The sequence below is a fragment of the Epinephelus fuscoguttatus genome, linkage group LG4 (genome assembly GCF_011397635.1).
Source record: "Epinephelus fuscoguttatus linkage group LG4, E.fuscoguttatus.final_Chr_v1".
In the NCBI taxonomy this organism is placed as follows: Eukaryota; Metazoa; Chordata; class Actinopteri; order Perciformes; family Serranidae; genus Epinephelus; species Epinephelus fuscoguttatus.
The window spans coordinates 20,300,316-20,321,473 of NC_064755.1; the positions used below are offsets into that span (position 1 = coordinate 20,300,316).

Below are 21,158 nucleotides of genomic sequence, written 5' to 3' on the forward strand. Positions count from 1 at the left end.
AGTCTAGGAGGGGCATGGATCACTGACCCAGATCATACTTTGGAGCACATAAGAATTTGTGACCAATCAATCAGTTACACTTTTCCTTTTCTGAACTGTTGCACAGAGATGAACACATCATATCTATGTCATAATAAAACATATCAGGGATTTTATTTAATACCCCTAATCTTCAAAATATTCGAGAACTAATCTAGTTTTGTGGAAATTCACTGCCAGCTGCAACAGTATTGGCGTTTGCCCTTAGTATTGCAAATGTTTTGTTAAAGGGTGACTTTGTAGTTTAAACTTTTCAATGTCTTGGAAATTCAACACAATATAAGCATAAATAATTAATATTATAGTGCCATCACTCTGCAAACTCTGCTATTAGTTCTTTCACATCTGACAATGGACCTCATTTCATTAAAAAAAAAGAATGTAGGCCTCTTTAAAAGCATCTGTTATCTAAATATCTCAAATTTGACACAAGTTTCCTTTGCTGAAAGTTTTTCACCATGCATCTTTAAGATCTGACAATCTGCTGACTGTAGCGGGTTTCAGCAGGCATCTTATCGATCCCATCAGGATCTTTCTCAAGCCTCATTCAGGTTTAAAACGGTGAAGAGCTTTTTTGCTTTGCTGCCTTGCTGAGATCCTGCAGAAATGCAGAAATACACAAGCATGATTGAAAATGTCACCTTTTCCACTGGCTCACTGGATTCAAGTATTTGAATCGTTTTAACCAAGCCAGTGGCTTTCTTTACATCCTTGAAATAGAGCTTTATGAGCTTATTATTGAGCCATACGTGAACGTAAATCCAGCTTTTTGTGTTTGTACCCTCACAGGCTGCATATGCTGAAAAAAGGAAGCCAAGCCCATTTTAAACACTGTTGCAGGCTAACTGCGTATCCCAGAGATGACCCCTCAGCCCTCACCCTAACCCCAACAATGTTCAAAATACTTCCACTGTATTACTCAGAGCAGCAGGTTAACACATGCATAGTTTTACACCAAGGGTTAACCCTTAGCCATAAACTTAAACAGGTAAATTATACGTCTCCAAAATTACAGTCTTTATGCAGCTTTGATTTTACGAACTGCAAGATGACCACAGTGAGTAATACAACAATGAGAGCCGCGTTCTAGTGAGCTGAATGTAGCTATGTAGAATGTAGAAGAGGAGTATAATGACTACCTAGACATACATTATTGACTTGGTACAATTTTGTTTAGATATTTGAATGAATGACATGTACCCTATGTTATATACAGTGAAGCCCGAAGTCAGTGACTCAAAGTCAGTAAATGCCCTGCAACACAGTGCCTACTGTATACTGTAGCACCTTGACTCTAACCCTTTATTGCAGATATTTAGCAACTGAAAATGTCATTGTAGCACATGTACAGTACAGGATGCTCTGCCTGAGTTTGTTCATGTTGGTAATCATTCATATCTGTCTTCAAAAAGTAGTATAATGGGTCTATATAATGAATCCGTACAAAACTCCACAGCGAATGAGCTTGAAAGCATGTGAGTGGGAGCAGTGATATCAATATTGATTTGCTGTGCATTAAGTCATATTTTTTAGTAAGGCAGCTTTAATATAAAGCTGCAGAGAAGGTTGAGATAAGCATCATAATAGTGTTAGTTTAATTTTCCTGGCCTATAGACCCTTTCAGGGTTTTATAAGAGCTGAAGTAGATTATCTTGGTTCACTGGCTTCCCATTGTATACTTGTTTACAGTAAAGACAGATACCACAGGCCTTAGAAATAATGTATTATGGGCAATTTTATTTGTATTTAGCTTTAGTTTTATGGCACAGCTAAGGTTGAAGAGCAGATCTTTAGATATTAATGCTTCATTTTGCATTTTGTGTCAACAAGATGTTGACATTTTGTCACCTTACACAATGTATTTGACATCCTTTCTTCACTTTCTTATTTATTTAGTCTATTACTGTAGCAGATAGTTCACCATTTTTGATTTAGCCCCGCCTTTTGTGATGGTCCACACAGGTGTCAGAGCTAGCATGAAGCCCAAGCTGGAACTAACTGTACTTCATGAAGAAATATTATGAAATTTTTTTTGAACAACCAAAAAACGATTTCAGAGAGAAGCAGACAGAGGGGTCTACAATATGTGTTTGAAGGATATATCCAGGATGTCAAACTGACTCAGCAGCAACAAAAGGTCAAAGATAGTTGGAAGCTAAAGCTGAACAGGCCACAGATCACAGTGTAAAAGTGAACCACCACATCATTTACAATAGAGACAAATGACAATAAATGTGAAGGGAAAATGTTCAACCAGCTATATGTCATCATAGTGTGTGTGCAGATGAACAATGTTTGGCTTCTGTCTGGACCCCTGCTAGCAATCTAGCTAGTTAACACTACACCTTTCAGGGTTTGACTTTAGTTTTGGAGTAGGGGAGAAACATGATATCTTCCCAACCTCTTCAGGTAAAGTGTATCATTAACACACATGCCCCAGGCACAACATTTACCTCGAAATCCACAAAACCAGCCTGAATATGAAGAAATCTGAAACGTTTGCATGAGAGTCAATGGAGCACAGGTGTGTTGTTGGACCCTTGTCAGAGCTAGTCAGTGCTACGCTATGATTGGCCAGGATTGGATTTAGCAAAGGGTCAGTTGGCTGATATAAGTGCAGCATTTGCTTAAAAAATGTATTCAAAGGTAAGAAGACTTTGAAGTGTGCTGAGATTACTGGCTTAGAAAAACATGTTGCTTCTGCTTTGCCTTAAAGGCCTGAATATTACCAGCTGCATGTATACTTCTTTTGCTGGTTTGGTAGCTGATTGGGATTTTCCTTAATGGTCATCTAAAAGTTACATTTGTATTCATACTTTACGCAATTGATTGTGTTGTAAGTTCTCAGATTTATGCATGCCTATTGAATTTTGATATAAGATATTTAATTTTAAAACGTTTCTTCCACTCCCTATCACCACTTAAACTATCGGTTACCATGACCTTCCAACTTTCTTCCCAGGCTCCCCTTTTCTTGTGGTTTTCTGCTGTCACTCATCTCCTCAGATGACACGATATCAATGATACCATCAACCACAAGCTAGGGCTTGTTGAGATATCCTTCTTAAACAGAGAGTTTTCCTCTCAGTCTCTCAGTATTGCTTCCAGGGTGAAGTGAGATCATCACCACTTTCTGCACATATTGAGGGACATACATGTAGACACACAACCACATATACAACACATGCACACACAAATAACCACAGTGATTCACACTGGCCCATTGTACTGTCCACACCTCCAATAATTTATAAATGCAAGGATTATATGTTACGGCAAAGCTCTGTCAAACAAAGTATTTGCATGTCATGTCTCTCTCTTACCCTCTTCATTATTTCCCCTCAAGCGCTGTGATGACAGTACATTATTCAACCCGCAAGAATGCTTAAGATCCATAGAGGAAATGAGGAAAAATATATATATATGTTTTGGGTTTTTTTTTGCAAAATGTGATGAAGCTGACCAGAAAGATGACACAATGAGTGTTCTGAATACCACTAAAGGGGATTTTTGCCAGGGGTTTGCTGCACACTTTTAGGTGCCAAACAGTCAAATTTCATCAGTTCTTATTTTCCAAAGATTAAACACAGGTAAATGCAAGAAAAGTGTGTTTGATCATATGCAATGTGTATTTTAATGCATTCCTCTTTAGAATTGCAAAATATGGGAGGAGGGAATAAAAATAGCCACTGCACCTGATTTACTGCTGCTGACAGTGTAGTGCTACTGACTAACCACTGCAGCTGAGGAAACTGAGCCTGAAATTAAACACCTGTATAAAGATGATGTAAAATCTGCTGCAATGTTCAATGTCGGACATGAAAGGAGGATAAGAGACTACAGTCTGGTCGAAACAGAGAAAGGAGAGAGACAGAAAGAAAAAGAGAAATGCAAATTAAAAGACACATGACAAACCTACTTACTGCATAGAAATTCTATGCAGGATTTTCCTAACAATCAATGAATAGACTCCTCCTAACACCTCTCAATCATCACTTATGACCCACGAGAAGTGTGTGGCAGTGTATTTTTCTGCAGAGACTCAGCAATCTGCCTGTATTTTGTGTTCAGGGTATTTCTAGGCGTGTACCTCTGCAGCACTTAGGTGAGTTTGGGTCAGGGCTTTTTAAAAAGGTTGCAACCAGGTGCTGGACCATAAGCAGTGGTCATTCATGAGACACAGCGCAGAAAAAAACACAAATAAAGGGGAGGTGAAATATCAAGTAAGAGTGAATCTGGGGTTGGCTTTTACTTTCACTTTTGCTGGGGGGTATGTTGCAGATTCTTACAGATTTGTAAATAAGCACTGAGCACAGCTGAGGCTGATGGAAGTGCCATTAGTTTCACAGTTATTTGTTTGTTTGTTTTTTGGTTTGTTTTTTTTTTTTAAACTTAGAAGAGATTAATATTTTTTATCTGCTGGTGGTGCTAAATGAAAAATCAGGAGATCACCAAAGTCATTAGTATTCATTCTTTGGGGAACATGGATGTCTGCACAAAATCCACCCAACAGTAGTTGAGTTATTGGACCAAAGTGGTGACGGACCAACTTTCATGTCCCTAAAGCTAAAACTTTGTTTTTGTTTGCGTCATGAAACTGTTTCTAGTGTAATAACATCAAAAGTGCTTTATTTTTCTCACATTCATTTAATCAGATACACCAGTCTGATGTTGAAATAATTCTTAAGCCTAGTATCAGAGGTGTAGACTCAAGTCATATAACATGGACTCAAGTCAGACTTAAGTCACAGATTTGATAAACTCATACTCAACTTGACAAAATCAAAATGACTTTAAACTTGACTTGGACTTAAACACCAATGACTCATAACTTTGCTTGGATTTGAGTCTTTTGACTTAAAAATACTTGATTCCTTCTCCCAAGACCAAAAAGTATTTAAAAAGTGTGCCACAAATCAGTAATTTCCATTCATTTCCTGAATCAGTTCATGTTTACACTGTTCATTCCCAGCAAGTCGACACTCGATCCACTTTGTTTGAGCTAATCCAACAGCATCCAATCAAGTTGTAGGAACCATGAACAACTAACGTTACTGAGTGCCAGCTGGAAGAAACTGATAGCAAAGATAATTCCATTCATGTACAAAAACCATGCAGTTATCAATGAAATAAAAATTGCAGTATGCAAGATGTTAGAGTTGAAAATAACACACGGAGATGCAACAACTTCCAACTTTGTACGACATTTGAAGTTGCACTAAAAACTCTAAAGTTGAGACTATTATTACCATAGTTAGTGAGCTAATGCTTAGCTAACATTTGCTTAAAAGCTAAGTAACATTTTAAACAACTTTTCTTTTATATATACAAATGTTAAAAAGCATTTATGAGTTTTGTAAAATTAATATTGTATTACTCTGTTGTTAAAATAGCGTTATACTTGATGAAAAGCACATTATTATTTGTTTAGGACTCAAAACACAAAGTCTAAGACTTGAGACTTGCTTGACTTGACTTGAGTGCAGTGACTTGAGACTTACTTGTGACTTGCCAAACAATGGCTTGGTCCCACCTCTCCCTAATATACTACATAAACAGTGTTTTTTTGTTGTAGTTGTTTTTTTCAGTATCACGTCTGCAAATGTATGCAAATGAATAATTTGTTTCTTGACTCATTTACCCAAAAAGTTGTCCTTGTAGACCAATTAAATAATCAACTACTCCCACACTGCTACTTTAAAGTAATTGCTCCCAACAATTAAACAAAAATTAGTTGTCCCATAAACAATTAATTGTCCCGTAAAAGACCACGCAAATAACACAGATCAGCCAAGTTTTGGTCATTTCTGTATTCTCCATCGGGTTTTCTATGTCCACAGCATTGTGCCTTGAACTCGGTACCATTATATAACCCCAGATGGTTCTCTGGCGCCTCTGCTCATCTGTAACATGTTCATGAGTCCAGCCGGCATACACACCAGAGCATGCCGACAGTGTGCCTTTGATCTCTCTCCCCTCCTGGGCCTCCTCAAAAGTTTGAGCCTCCTCAAGCTTGTCCAGCCTGGATACATCTAGATGGATCTCCTCCAGGTCTGATTGGGAATGGAACGCTGCTGATCTAATTTATTGCATCTATGCAAACAACATGTCACCCCAGGGATGAGCTATGTATGGCACTTGTGTGGCCTTCTCAGGTAGAGCTGCAAGCATCCATGAGCACTTGTGCACTGCAGGTCCAAGTGTTGTCTCCCTCTGTAGGCCCCCAGTCTGAAGGAATGCCAGTAGTTGCCAGCTCTTTTCACAGCCTTTCACATTTTGACTCCCAGTAATTCACTCCAAAGGCAGACGAGCCCTATATCTGTGCCATATGCTACTCTGTGCGTGCTCAGATGTTGAAGTCAAGTGTTACTGGGCTTTGGCTATTTGCCTAAGATGGACCTTAAGGATGAGACATTTGAGAGATGCAGTTAGCTGTGTAGATATATGTTTACATAAAATACTTGCCAAGTAGTTTAAAGAGAGGTAAACTCATTGGATTATCTTGTGTGTGCATAAACATTTGTGTCTGTTTATGGGCATATGTCTGTGTATACACGTATACAGACATATACGTCTGTATATATGTGTGTGCATATTTGCACAGATCCGTGTATGTGATCTAGGGGGTAAAGGACAGTAAAATATTGTGTTGGCTTTACTCTGTTATGCTCTTGTCGTGAGCCCCAGTGAGAGGAGGTTGGCTTGACTCTCTTGTTTTGGATAATTGTACGCTACCAAGGTCTGTGGTCCCCTTCTCTGTCTCCCTGTGGCCTAGGCTGCAAGAGCCATATTTAGGTTGCACGTCCTCATCCTATCCTGTCTCATCCCCATCCTGTGCGACACACCCCCACAGCGCGGTAGGGGGCAGATAAAATGACAGCAAGTGGTCCAGAGGCCAGACTGTAGGTGCCTCAGCAAACTGTACTAGGTTACTACAAGACTTGTCTTGACTTCTCAGAAGTGTTCACATTCTTTGTTTTGGACCTGTTTTGTGGATATAAAGTTGCATGGTTTGGTTACGTAAATGTTTTTTAGGAAATTTATGTTACCAAAAATATTTCAAACCATGCTATAGCTGTACTAGTGTTATTTTATTTTTGCAGGTTGTACTCTACTTGTCTGTGGTATTATAGGCCACAGCAGTGCTGTGCTTATGAAACGAGAGTACGTTGTACTTTAGATGGTGCAACTCGAGTGCAACTCATGTTCTGTGCTGCGCACTTGTTTAGAATTCCCATTTTATGAACATCACGAACTAGGATCGAATCATTTGGAAAGTGAAAGTGAAAAGCAGCATAGTGTTAACGGACATTTAGATAAAAAATAGAGCTGTGGGAAAAAATGCAAAGGGCTGCATTTGCAGGGGAATGTTGCCTCAGCTGTCAGTGAGACAGCTAAACACAATACAGGAATGCTGGTTTGAGTTGTAGATCTGTAAGTCTGAAGGGTCATCAGATACTGCATTGCAAACGATGATGCTATGAAGATGGACTTCATAATTCGGAAACGTTATCATGGCGGCAGACATTTTATCGTCTGTAGCACTATGTGAACTATGGTCAACTTTTTTTACAGGATGTCCCTGTTTGTCCTGGCCCTGTGGGTGAGGGCAAATACAGAACTAACGTCTATCTGAACATGGTCTCACCGAAAAAGGCGATGTTTAAACCGCAGTAGTTCATACAACATTTTCCAGCTGCTCTTAATGGCTACACTCATATCGGAAATACACAATAATTGTCAATGCCTTTAATACGGAAAAGTGACTAGTTGCGTCACTTTCCATGTGCACAAACAATATACACTTCATATGTGCAAACATTTTGGTTTTGCCCAATTCCAGGTAAGACATTCTCTTATGCAAGAGATCTAAATTTCACCCCCTGTTGTGTTACTCTTCTTTACTACATGTAAAAGTTGCCCTTTCATGTGGCGCTCATACAGGGTGAGCCAAGTTAAGCTCCCTTAAATGACTCTTGCTCACCGCATTTCTCCACCTCTTCACTCCACCCTTCTTCTCCTTAAGTTCACCTCCACTTTCCATTGCTCACCACTCCCCCAACTGTAGAAATTCCCCCGAGCTTTCTGACTGACTGCACTCACGCACAGTTAATGGAATGATACCGATGTTACCGTAGATACCCTTCAGAGAAGACAGACCCCCTGTACCCCAGGCATTCTCAGTGCATGAAACACACGTCTTTGTTCCGTCTTTCAACAACAGACGAATCCGGGGAAGTTTCGCAAGTTAACATATTGCCAATATTGCGGTGGTGTCTTTCTACAGTACGTGATTAATGATGTTTGAATGCAGCCTGTCCTGAGGTGTGCAGTTTTCTACTTTTAACTTTATCTTTTCTATATAATACATTTGACAATCAATCAATCAATCTTTATTTTCTCAATCTTCAGACTGGAATGGTAATGGAAATGGGAACTGAAGAAACGCTATCATAATTTAGGAAACACTAGGGGCAGGATACAAATGGGAAATATAAAACAATTTTAAATCAGTCAATAAATAAGTAAATAAATATGTTAAAATAAATAAATCAATAACAATATAGAAAATATGCTAATAAAAATACATAAGTAGATAAATACACAATAATGATAAATCCAAAAAAGACATAAAATTAAATTAAAAGCCAGGTTAAAAAGGTGCTTTTAAAAATTATCTATCAACACTCTCTGCGGCGCTCAGGTCTTCAAGCAGACGTGGACCATATTAATGAAATTATGCCTCACCGTGGGTTTTTGGTCTTACTTTGGAGATGATGTTTTGTAATAACTGCAACTGAGCAATGTTTTTCTCAGGAAGACGAGAAAGTAGAGCATTACAGTAATCAATTCTGCAGGTGATAAAAGCATACATCAGTGTCTCTGTGTTGGCTTGGGAGAGAAACAGTCACACTCTGGCAGTGTTCTCAAGATGATAAAATCTGTTTTTGGTTATACTTCTAATATGTGGTTCAAAACTAAGATTGGAATCAAAAATAACTCCAAGGACAAGGGTTTCACCTGCTGACAGGGTTTTAGTGCCAGTTCTTGCAGTTTTGTGTTGCAACCTAATGACCACAAAGTCAACATCATGTGGTCAGCATCGCATAAAGAACACATACAATGCTGTCCAGTGTTTTGGTTAAACGAGTGACCGTGGCAACTGGTGACTCTTGGCTGGATGCACCGTGGTTGCTTGTAGTAACAGTATCTGCTGAAAACAGGTGCTGTTGCAGACCTCACGTGGGTGTCCTTGTAATTAGAACTTTACTTAAATCAATTTTAAGTACATATTTATCTGTGTTTTGTTATCTACACCAACCATTTATGTAAGTTACTTCGAGCAACCATGGACGTATTTGGCTGAAAGTTACCAGTTAACATTGTCACTAAGTAAAAAATAATGGTGCAAGATACTTTCAGTTACAATGGTGACCATGGCTCATATACTTCTCCTTAGGGTTTTTCCTTTTTTACATTTTTCTGTGTGTGTTACTGAAGATCCATGGGAAAAGGGTCTCTTTATCTCTTTGATGATAACTCATAAGATATATATCCATCCAGAGTGGATGATAACTCACGAGATATATATCTATCAAGAGTTGATGATAACTCAAGAGATATATATCTATCCAGGCACAAAGCTCTAGCTTCAGGGAACGTGACCGTTTGGAAAAGAAAGACCTGTTCATACTTCACTCCACTTCTGTTCCTTTTGACACTGCAGAGCTTTTTCAGGTCCTTCATGAGTCATAAAGACAGATATTGAAGTCGCTGTTTATGCACTGTCAGTCAAGTGAAGTCATAGCTAAACTATAGGTACCACACATAAAACCAAAATATGTAAGTGGATTTTTGAGGGGCTACGATGTATGCTGTCGTATGATGATGCGTGGCTCTCAAGCCACTGCCTGCATCAACTCATATGCCTGTCTCCTGCGGCGAACGATAGTAGGAGCAGGTGTTACTGGCAAGCAAAGGCTCATGGGAGAACTTTTGATTTTCTTTTCTCTCACTCGCTCTCTCCTTCGCTCTCACATATGCACTCACACAAAAACTTCTCCTTTTCTTTGCCTTTAAGTTAAGTCACCCAGCAAGAATTTATCGCCACTGGGCTTGGATTCCAATCATTAGCTGTTGAAATCACCCATGTAACGCACATGCATGCTTTGTAGCTAGAGGGGCTACATTTCTATTTTTCTTCACTTATGAACTCTTTATCAGAGAGGACATGTAGTAATTAATCATTCTGTGACCCATTTTTATTGTCTTCTCTTTGAGATCATGCCCTGTCTTACACAGTTTGTTAAATATATCTTAGTCTGACATTTGTGTACCCATAAAAACTGTTGTGTTTTTATGGTTCACTGTGAACAAGGGGCACTTGATAAGGTCAGAATCATTATGTAGCCTTCAGGCTGTTATCCATAGAAGCACCTGCCTGTAGTTTGTGATATTTAGACTGTGAAAATTGACAGAGCAGGTATTCATCAGTATTAGACTGGGAGAGATGCCAGACAAGTAGGTGCTCTAGACACTCTTTGATATAGAAGGTCTGATAAAATTATTTGGGAGCCAGGGAGGGGACACTCTGTGTGAGTGTGTGAGGTCAGTGTTGGCCCTATGATTAATAAGCCAAAAAATGTTTGTTTTGTCATTAAAATTTTAAAATCAAGGACATATTTCAAGGCACAAAGCAGACTGATTCATTTTCCAGTGATTTCACTTCGCTTTTACAGGAATGTTTTTCTGACCCGTGCCATTGTACAGAAAACCTTCCTGGTGATGACTAAATGATTCTACTTGTTGTGAATGTTTCCAAACCTCAGCTTCATGAAATAAAAACCCACCATTTTCCTCATTTTCCAATCACCACCGTCATCCTTTATATTGCCTGTCATGCCCCCTGCAGATGCTCGTAAGTCCCACTGTTGACTGGAATAGGGATGCAGAGTTTCCAGTGAATGTGTGTGTGGATGTCGTTCATCATGCTACTCATTTCAACAACATTTCCCCTCACTTCAGGAGCTCTGGGATCATATCCAGCAAAGTAAATAATGATGCGCTGAGAGATTATCCAACACCCTAGGTTAGGGGTCATAGAGCCCCCACTCCTGGCTTAAAGGTTCTGTATGTGTCATTCAGAGCATCAGTATAGCAGCAAACCACAATGTGCTATGTAAAGATATAGTGGAGTAATGGCATCCTGACCAGAGAATGAAGTCACACTCCTTCTATGTGTGCTGTAATCAGAGCTTCTGTGTGGTTTGTTAAGCCGACCTGACAGCGCATCTATGTTAGTGTATGCTTGTGTCCCGCGAGCTAGCTCATTGCTGCTGCTTTGCACTGCTCTTATAAGACGCTTATTACTGACATCAAGACTGCATCTTTGCAAAAGCATAGCACCCACCTTCTAACCCCTCCAGTAAACACCATTAGCTCTGTCAGCACTGTTGTTGTTTAGTGCTAGTTATGGAGTTAGTACCATGGCTGCTGCCTGCCGGCTAAGCCACTGCCATGTTGGGAACCATGTCCAGACAACACATACACTCTGAAAACTGCATAGAGAACATTTAAGGAAATGTTCTAATCACACTGCATCATGTGTATATTTGATCTGATGGTCACTACGTCAGATTAGGTTAATATTGTCCCTCAGATTTCAGATGTGACTTAGCCAAGAGACCAGCCCAGTAGGTTTGTCTACAGGTTTTAGCCACTTTAACGGCAAGGCTCAGTGGACGACAGTGGCGGCTGCTGGTCTTTCAAACGGGAAGCTCACTTTAAGTTTACATCAGAAAATTTGTCATATTGTAGCAAGGCAGTAACTTATAAAAGGAACATTTAATTGAAGACATTTTTCAACCACACTCATGCCATAGGACTACAGCAAAACACACCTCAAAGATTTTCAGATGGGTTTAAACACCTGAACTGTGTACAAACAGTGAAAATGAGCTATATGGCTTATGGAAAAAAGGAACTCTGGACGGCACTCTGTCAGAAGACTCCACTCAGCAGTGCCGGTGTGTATTTCTAAAGCGCTGTCAATCACAAAGGGGTTCAGCCTTTTAGACAATTCCTCCAATCATCATGCATACACCGAGCATCCTCTCCTGCCTACCACTCCATTAGGTCCCAGGGAAGCTGAGCCTCCCTGGAAGTGATGATTTAGTCGCATTTGTCCAATGACCATCTCGCTTTTCTGCATGAAAAAAACCTGCTCAACACTGTCTCATAGGAATGCTTGGAGGCTCCACGTCCACTGTGCTGACACGAGAATGTCAATCATGATGTGAAACGCATCCTAGCGCACGTTTAATGCAATGTAAATTCTTATTTTAATGTAAAGTCAATAGTGCATATTTGACCATTTCTTCTATGAAATTTTAGGGGAAATTCAACCTCCCTTGTTGTCTCAGAGCAATCGCCCCTGGTGGACAGTGATGTCAGACTGCTGGTCAGTCTTCCACTGTGGTCCAGACTGAAATGTCTCACAAACTATCAGATGCTTGCCATGGGATTTTGTACAGACAGTCATGGGCCCCAGAGGATTAGATGGAGCCTAATGACTTTGACGATTTCCTGGCCTTTTGTCTTCCACAACCATGAGGTTTTGGTTAAGAGTGAAATGTTTGGACAACTATTGCATTGGATTGCCATGAAATTCTGTACAGATATTTATGGTGCCTGGAAGATATTCAGATGCTGAATCCTAATGAATAATAATAATCATGATAATGATCCGCTGATTTTCCACTGAGTGCCACCAATTAAGTTATCACTTTAATATCTCATTACCTACTACATGGACTGGCACCAAATTTTCTACCTAAAACTATTAGATGGATTACACCAACACTGTGTGAGCATGCCATGAGAATACAGAAGTTCTGATACTGACTATGCATAAGAATGTGCACAGCATATACACAATCACACAAAACCATGAAGACTGACAGAGACACATACTGTACATGCAGACATTTGGGATATCGGCCTAAATATGTGAACAGTTGTTAAGTCTTAGCACATTAAGATCCATGACAGAGCTGAACCCCTCTTTTGAAATTCTGCTGAATGCGGGAGGGAGAAATGGGAATGTTTTAAACAAGACAAGTGGGAATTGGGAAGACTCTGGGGGAGTGAGGGATGACCATCCTGCCGAGAGAGGAAGCTGTGCCAGATTCTCAAAGACTACACTATGACTCATAGGTCAAGGCCCCCGTGCCTGTAAACAGGATTCTTCTCATAATTTGAGTGCTGAATCACATGCTGCATTCAAACACTGTGTTCTACTTTTCAGTTATAATCACTTTGATTCAAGTAGTGCTAATCTCCCAGGGAGCAACGGGAGAGATCAGCAGAGAGTCAGAAACAAAGCAAGGGATAGCAAACCAGTTATCAGATGAGTAAGGAGAGGGGGAGTGCGTGTGAACAAAGTTAGGCACGTTGAGGATGCGGTTGATGACCATTGTTGTGACGTCCCATTGGTGGTTATAAAGCTGAGGCCAAACCAATGATTGTTATCATCCTGATGACTCTTAAATGTAGGCTAATCTGGTTTTCCAGAACAAACTCCCGCAGGGTTGGGATGTGTTGTGAAAGCTGTTGTATGTCAAGGTCATGGTAAGAGTGTCAGCACAGCTCTGGTTTATCTCTTGATCAGGTTACAAGATGACCGAAGAGCTGGACTGGATAGGCTCTTGTCCTCGTGACCCTGTCACTTGCATGCAGTAATGAAGACGATGAGGATACCCTTGTAAATTTAGGACAGGCTTTTGCCTGCGTCTTGGTTAAGTCTGACAGCTTTCCTTCAACAATCCATTCAAAATATAGCCACATTTCTTTTCTTTCCTCTGTGCACTCTCCATTTCCTTTAATGAGGTCACGACCCCTGAGGACAGCCCCTCTAGGATAGCCCTTTAACGGACACACTCGCCAACCAATAAGCATAGTGCATTCCTCACATTCTGGAAAGACAGTGTCAAGGCTGTCAAAAAACCTTGGAGTAAAAGGTGTGTGTGTGTGTGTGTGTGTGTGCGTGCGTGTGCGTGTGCGTGTGTGCGTTTGTGCGCGCGTGTGCTGCAGCAGGGAAGGCAGTATTACACAATGTCACATGCAGCAGTCAGGCATCCATGAGCTGACCTGTGCATTTCTCAGAATCATCTATTAAATACCTTCAGTGGACCCTAGATTTATAGTCTCGGTTTAACAGTTCCTGAAACCAGACTACAGTTGAAGCAGTATGGACTCCAAAAGGATTCCTTCTTTTGCCTTACAGTGAGCTCCTTACCACACACACACACACACACACACACACACACACATACACACACACACTTTAATGATAGCAGGTGTGTCTCCCTCATCATACATCTGCACACCAGAGCATGAGAGTAAGGTAGCGCTGTGCAGATAGAAAGGCACATACTGCACGAATACTGTGTGTGTGTGTGTGTGTGTGTGTGCGCGCGTTTGGGTGTGTGGTTGTGTGTGTGTGTGTGAGAGAGAGAGAGAGAGAGAGAGAGGGCTTGAGAGAGGATTCAGACAAATTTAGATAAACACTGACAGACTGCACCAGGGAGACAGGGAACTAGAGACGAATATTTTTGCGATTGCAGAAGCAGAAAAAACGAGAGAAAGCAAGAATTAAAAAGGAGAGAGTGGTTGGTTTTCTGATTGGCAGAATCTCAAGAAAGCAGAAGTGGTTTTAGGAAAACTTTAAAAGCTGCTGGGGGAAAAAGGAACGCAAGAGAAAGAGCCTGGTAAAGAGAGATCAGTGGAAACAGCGCAGTGGTGAGAAAGTTAAAATTTTAGTGGAGCAAAGTGTTCTAATCTTCTCTCTCCTGAGGGCGTTTTTGGAAGCCTCTCTCATCAGTCTGGGCAGGACTCAGTTGTCCCTCTATGCCTCCCTCCCTCCTCCGTTTTCCCTCTGCCTTAGTTCACTGCAGTAGAGCGTAACTAGAGCCACGCGATGACTACAGGTTGAGAAGTGAGTGAGAGAAAGGGAGACAGAGATCAAGGAGAGGAGAGACTGACACACACCTCACACATTGGAGTTTGGAGTCACTGTGCAGCCCTCAAAGGAGAGGTGAGGGTTACCAGGTTGTGAGCTTTCCCTCTGCATGAGTGTGCATTTGTGTGCATGTATATTTGTGTGTCTGTATGTAAACATGTCTGTAGGTGAGAGTGCAGCCATGATTATGGGTGAATTAGAGCATTGAGCAAGCGGCTGCACGTAGTGGATCTGTTTGAGCAGAGTTTTCTTTGAATCCACCTCAGTGAAGGCTTCTATTCATATTTCTGTTTAAACAATCCTCATGTCAGTGATCAGACTTTGAAGCGTGTGTGACAGGTTTGACTTTCCAAGATCACAGTTTGGTGTGTGTATGCGTGTGTGAATCCCCCTGCGAAGCAGAGCAAAAGACACATTGAGAAAGTCACTTCATGAGGGTGCACATGTATGTATCTGCACGTGTGTTTGTTTCTATTTGACTTATCTTCGGTTCCCTAGAGATTTGCGAACAAATTGTTCAGCTGTGTCAGCAGCGGACACCTAGTGAAGGACATAAAGACAGACAGACAGAGAGCCAAGAACTCATCTGGCCACAATATGGGCTGCCTGCACATTTTGCTGTCACATTTAAAATTGCTGGATTCCTTTTGTAAAAGATGTGTATTTGCAACAGACATCAGATGTTGTGACAGTGATGAGAAGCAGAAAACATATGTAGCAAATTGATGGAAGAGCATCTCTGCAGAATGTGAATGCACGCATGCTTTACTTTGAAATGCCAAGAAGTAGCTGCAGTGGTGGTGTTGCCCTCCTCATACCTGCATACTGTAACACTTTCTACAGTTTGCTTGTACATGTTCTTACAATACGTTCACACCTCTGAAGTTTTTTTTTTTTTTATCTTCTTTGTTCCTAATTCCCCCTCAGTTTGATTTATCTGTGCACTGTGGTTATGTTGCTTTGCTTCCAGCCCACTGGTGACAGCTTACTGCTAAGAGCTTCCAGGGTGTGGCTGAGGGACCTAAGGGTGGGGCTCAGGTAGTGCAGATAGGTAGGTCACCGTGGAATGTTTGAGATTCCTCCACAGTGCTGCCTCTGCGGTGAATACACCCAGCCCCCAACCTGCATGCCCCCACCCAGCCTCTGCTCCCTCGCCGCCCACCAGGCACTCCACTTCCCTTCCCCTCCCTCCCTACACCCACTTTATCCTCTCTGCCCCGTGACTGGAACCTGCTCAGTCATGCCAGTCTGCCTCCTTGTGCCAGCCTAACTACCACACACATAAAAAGGTGGAAAATTGTCCTCAGAGCTGCCAGGTGTGGCATTCCCCCTGTGAGTGTAATGCTGTATTTTGCCAGGTGTGCCATCAGCATGTCTGAGTTGAGGAGACAAGAGTGGGACTTGGCCTGGGGAGTCTTTGTTTTCTAAACTTGAATCTCCGAGTTAGTGATGAGCAACACAAATCCAGCAGCTGCCAATACCGATATCTTTTTCCTGTGATGTATGTGTATATTGCATACTTTCTGTCAGTGTTCAAGATAATTAGCTTAGATCACTATATTCCACTCCCAAGGGAAATGGGAAGTGTAGGTGTGTATGTGTGACAGATTGAACAGCATCAGCAAGGCTATAAACATTTTTTTTATCACTTGCATTTACAAGAACATAAATAAAAAGTTATGCATGTACATGTATGAAACTATGTGTCTTTCAGACGTCACATTAGAGATCCTGACGTCTGTTTTTCTTTTCAGAGTGCCAAGCATCCATACAAAAAGCCCATTATAAGCTTTTATACCCTGTGCAGTGCTAGCACAATTCAGACCGGCTTGATAAGAGTGATAGTGGCAGGACAATTACAGTGTCACGGAACAAAATTAAAGCAAATTGCCAGATTTGTCCATCAGTCAGCGATCAAAATCATGTGCCCATTATCAAGGGACTAGCCAGGTATTCCCTTGAAATCTTTATAGGTGAACTGATTGATTTATGAGATCAGAGGCAGCAGTGAGGTCAGGAATCCAGGTGTACAACGTTGCGAGCTGAGGGTGCCAGATTCCACCAAGAACAATAGAACGGACGAGGGATGCTTCGCATAAAGTCAGAGTGCGCTGGAAACGTTGGCTGGCAGAAACAGAAATCTAAAGGTGTCACTGATAGCCAAGGGAGCGAAACATAAGGCCATTAATGAGAGGAGTGGGAGCGATGGAAAGCGAAGGGTGTGACAGAAGAGGGAGACAGCAGAGAAGTGAGAGGGAGTCCTTGTCCAGCTGTATGACAGCAGTGTTGGCCTGGTACATAGAGCTCTTCAATGGCCCAGTAAATGCTTCTAGAATGGAAACCATATCAACGCCACAGACTTTTTACCTCACATTACCTCTCCCCTTCCTGCCCCTGCCCCTTTAACCCGCACACCCTCCTCCCTGCCTCATGGCCTCAGTGGGTCTGCTCTGGCAATGGCATGTTTTTCATTAGTCAATTACAACCTCTAAAGCTCGCCGCTTTTCTCAAACACTCTTCTTTCCTATTTTTGCTCCTTTTTTTCTTTCTAAGGTCCCCTTTCCTTCTGCTTGGTACGATCTTCCCTTTCAGTATTTTTTTCTCTCTGAATCTCCCTGCACACTGAGGCTCAGCCCATCACACTATGTTATGAACTCGGTGTTCTTTTCTGTATTGTAGCTGTCACTATGAAAACCTTACTGTAAAACTGCCAGTTTACATATGATGTAGTTTTAATTTAAAGGCAAGTCAATTCCCGTAAACATTTTTGGAGTAAAGCACATACCAGCCTCATGCATTTGTGTGTGCATGCAGAGATGTATGCAGAGCTAGATACACAGTGCATTCTCAAATGGAGGAAAAGCCAACACATGCGAGTCCTCACTCGCTCCTCTGCATTCATCAATGCATGCAACAATAGGATACATCAATATGCCTTCAGGGGTTAACATTTGTCAAACATCGAATGAAACCTCAACTCAAAATGCTTTGACATGCAAAACATTTCCAAAGACAACACTGAGGGTGTTTCTTCAAGATTCCTGTAGGATTTTCTGTGTTGTCAAAGCGCAGTAATCAGGTCACCGCGTCCGTGGGTTCATACAAATAGGAAAAAATAGAAAATATCTTCCCTTTGGCATGGGAATAAACCAAGAATTTTTTTTTTCAGATTATAGGCTTGTAAGTACTTGCTGATTAGTTTCTCACTACCAATTACAGTAATATCTAAAGCTTGCCAAATGCCATTATGCAGGTAAGCACTTGCCTGTTACAATGTAAATAATTTAATACACAGTTTTGAATTACAGTGAGATGTTAGCAGCCAAATATAGTGCAATATTACATAAATTAATTTTCAGTGCTAATAGACTCAACACTCTGTGTGTAGCTGTATAAAAAACCCTGGCCAACAGTAACAGCCAGAGTGTGTGATGGAGTCTTTTGAAGGATAAACAGCTGAAGGTAATTTGGCTCATTAGGTGTAATGCACAGGACACTGGGCGGCAGGTTATGTGTTCACTCTCTGGCTGAAATGTTGGATGTTTGTTCCTGTTTTCCTCACTGACGGACATCAGAGAATCAGGCCTGGTCAAACAAATATAGTGCTAATGTAGGTAATTGCAGGAAATCAGAAACAAATGGCTTTGGAGTCCATGAACATAGCTGGAGTGCTAAATCGTACATAGACCCTGACTAAGCATTTCCTCTTGAATAATGTTTCCTCTTAGCTGGAGCAAAAAGATCTGAACCCATTTACTTTGCTCAGGTTCTGGCTGCTGCAATCCATTCAACAAACAATTTATATCAGCAGTTAATACCCTTATTTTTCTTTGCTGTTAATGCCAACTTTAGCTTTTATCAGTTGACATGTCACTGCAGATGGGCTTTAGTTTATTAATGTGCATGTGGGATGTTGATTTTTCCACCTGGCCTGAGTTTCTTTCCATTTCCTCTCATAAGGTCTGACTCAGCTTGTCATAAACCTCCCCAGCAATCTCTGTTTGGATTTGTTTAATGTCTCATTGCTTTGGTTTGGAGTATAGATCACTGGTAATACTGCAGAAGGGATACCTGGTTTCATTCTGTCCTTTTATGTTCTGGCTACTTCACATGGCGAGGAATGATTTAAAACTGTTGACGAACAGATGAGTTATGAGTGAAAAAAGTTCATCCTCTGGAGAGGGAAATGCCTCTCTAATGTCAGGGTTGCTTTTATGTGTTCATGTCCACATGAGTTCAAAACATAAATAATAATGTTTATCTGCACACATGCTCATATTTCTGATTGATGATATTGTTTCAGAGCCATTGATTACTTCTTTCTGTTTTTAGCAAATAGATACAGATATACAGATATATACATATATATATATGTATATATATATATATATATATATATATATATATATATATATATATTTATAGTGTGAATGTAAACAATGGTTGCTCTAAAATCATTTCAGAGTAGGCAGGAACTTCAGCTTCTAGGCCTGAGGCACCAAACTTTAAACTGTAGCCTTCACTCCTGTCTCAGCACTTTCTCTGTGACCTTAGCAGAGATCCAAGGGTAGGGGCGTGGAGATAATGATGTCCTGTCAACTACCTTGTTTTTAAGCTCTGTTCAAAGGCAAATAACTAACTTAATGAACCAAAATTCCTCCCCGGGAGCTTTAGCCAATCCACCTCTTAGGTCAGTTTAGTGTTTATTATTCTTGATAGACAAAATATACAATCTCCACCCAGTTCAGTGTGAAGAATAGTAAGGTACAAGCTGGACTCCAGATTGCATCCACCACCTCACCTGATTTACATGCAATTCCTTTGAGGTCATAATGCCTCCCTGCAGGGAGGGTCAGCGAGGATGCCAAGAGGGCGCAAGGCCAGAGTTAACACACACCAGGAGTGAAGCACAGCCACTCTCTCACAGTATAGACATATAATGACATATTGTACAGGCACACACAGGCAGGGATATACAATCTTATCCCCACATTTGGTTTCCAACATGAAACAGGATCAGCTCTCACTGTGCTCTAGATGAATGTTCACAGGATACGCCAGCCCCATGCTGTTACCAATCTCACAAGCAACTCTCAAGTGAATGAAGTCTAATCCTCAGCAAATGTGTTTTATATTTGTGAAAAGACACCCACTTTGGCCACTGACATTTCTGCAGTGATTGTCACCTGGGCTTGTGATAGAATGGGATGGGTGGAAGTCATGGGGTGGAGCAGGTTGTCTGACAGAAAATAGGCAAATTCTTTTTTTGTGAGAAGTTCAGGGGAAAAGTCTTCCCAACAGTTCAGACACACTGGGAGTGTGCTTACAAAGCAGAGATACAGCATGAAGGATGAGAGGCATAACAACAACTTTGACCCTCTGGCTATCATCCTCGCCTTTTTTAATCTTTTTCTGAGTCAACTCAAGGGTACCAGGATAATACGCCATCACTCTGCTCTCCTCTTGTGTTCATTCATTAAGAATGAATAACGGAAACAGAGACAGACCAAAAAAAAAGCATGTAGTGGTGTGCCCAAACGTTCCCATCTTTAGTGACTAATACGACTTAGGTTTCCTTCCGTGTGTCCATGAGTGCATGTGTAAATGTGTGGGTGTGTGCATGTGAAGACTTGTGGTTGCACGACTGCGTCTGTGTGTCTGTTGTGCGTGTATGCATGTGTTTGTCACAATAGTAAAAGTCCTTAACTCCTTGTGGTCGCGGCTCTGTGGTCACATGGACTAAATGAACTCACACACACACACACACATACACACGCACGACTCAGAACACCTCGAGGTGACTCCCCATGGCAGGGGGCCCAGTGTGTCACAAAACCACACAGCTGTACATTCCCAGACTCTGAGAGTGGGATTAGATTAGCAAAGTGGAACACTTGCATCTGTAGGCGATGGCTGTGTTTTTCTCTGTTTGCATCTCTATGTTTATCCGTGTCTGCACATAAACAGGGTCTGTGAGACTCATGGCAGCTCAAGGTGTGTGGGAAGGAAGGAACTCTCGGCACTGACTGCATTTTTATTAGATTATGTGAATGTTCTCCAGTGAGCTCCCATAGGTCAGCGTTTTATGGCTGCGTAAATG

General features: G+C 41.2%; 1 protein-coding gene across 7 annotated transcripts in view; it reads left to right on the forward strand.

Annotated features, from left to right (window-relative positions):
- The window catches only part of LOC125887129 (zinc finger protein 469), a 230,937-nt gene that overhangs the window by 147,831 nt on the left and 61,948 nt on the right, over positions 1 to 21,158 (forward strand). The window contains exon 1 of one of the 7 annotated variants that reach the window (XM_049573690.1): positions 15,000 to 15,133. The exons of the other annotated variants lie outside the window; for them this stretch is intronic. The gene's annotated coding sequence lies outside the window, so the exon portion shown is untranslated. Of the gene's footprint in view, positions 1 to 14,999; positions 15,134 to 21,158 lie in introns of those variants that run through there. 7 annotated transcript variants of the gene reach the window in all.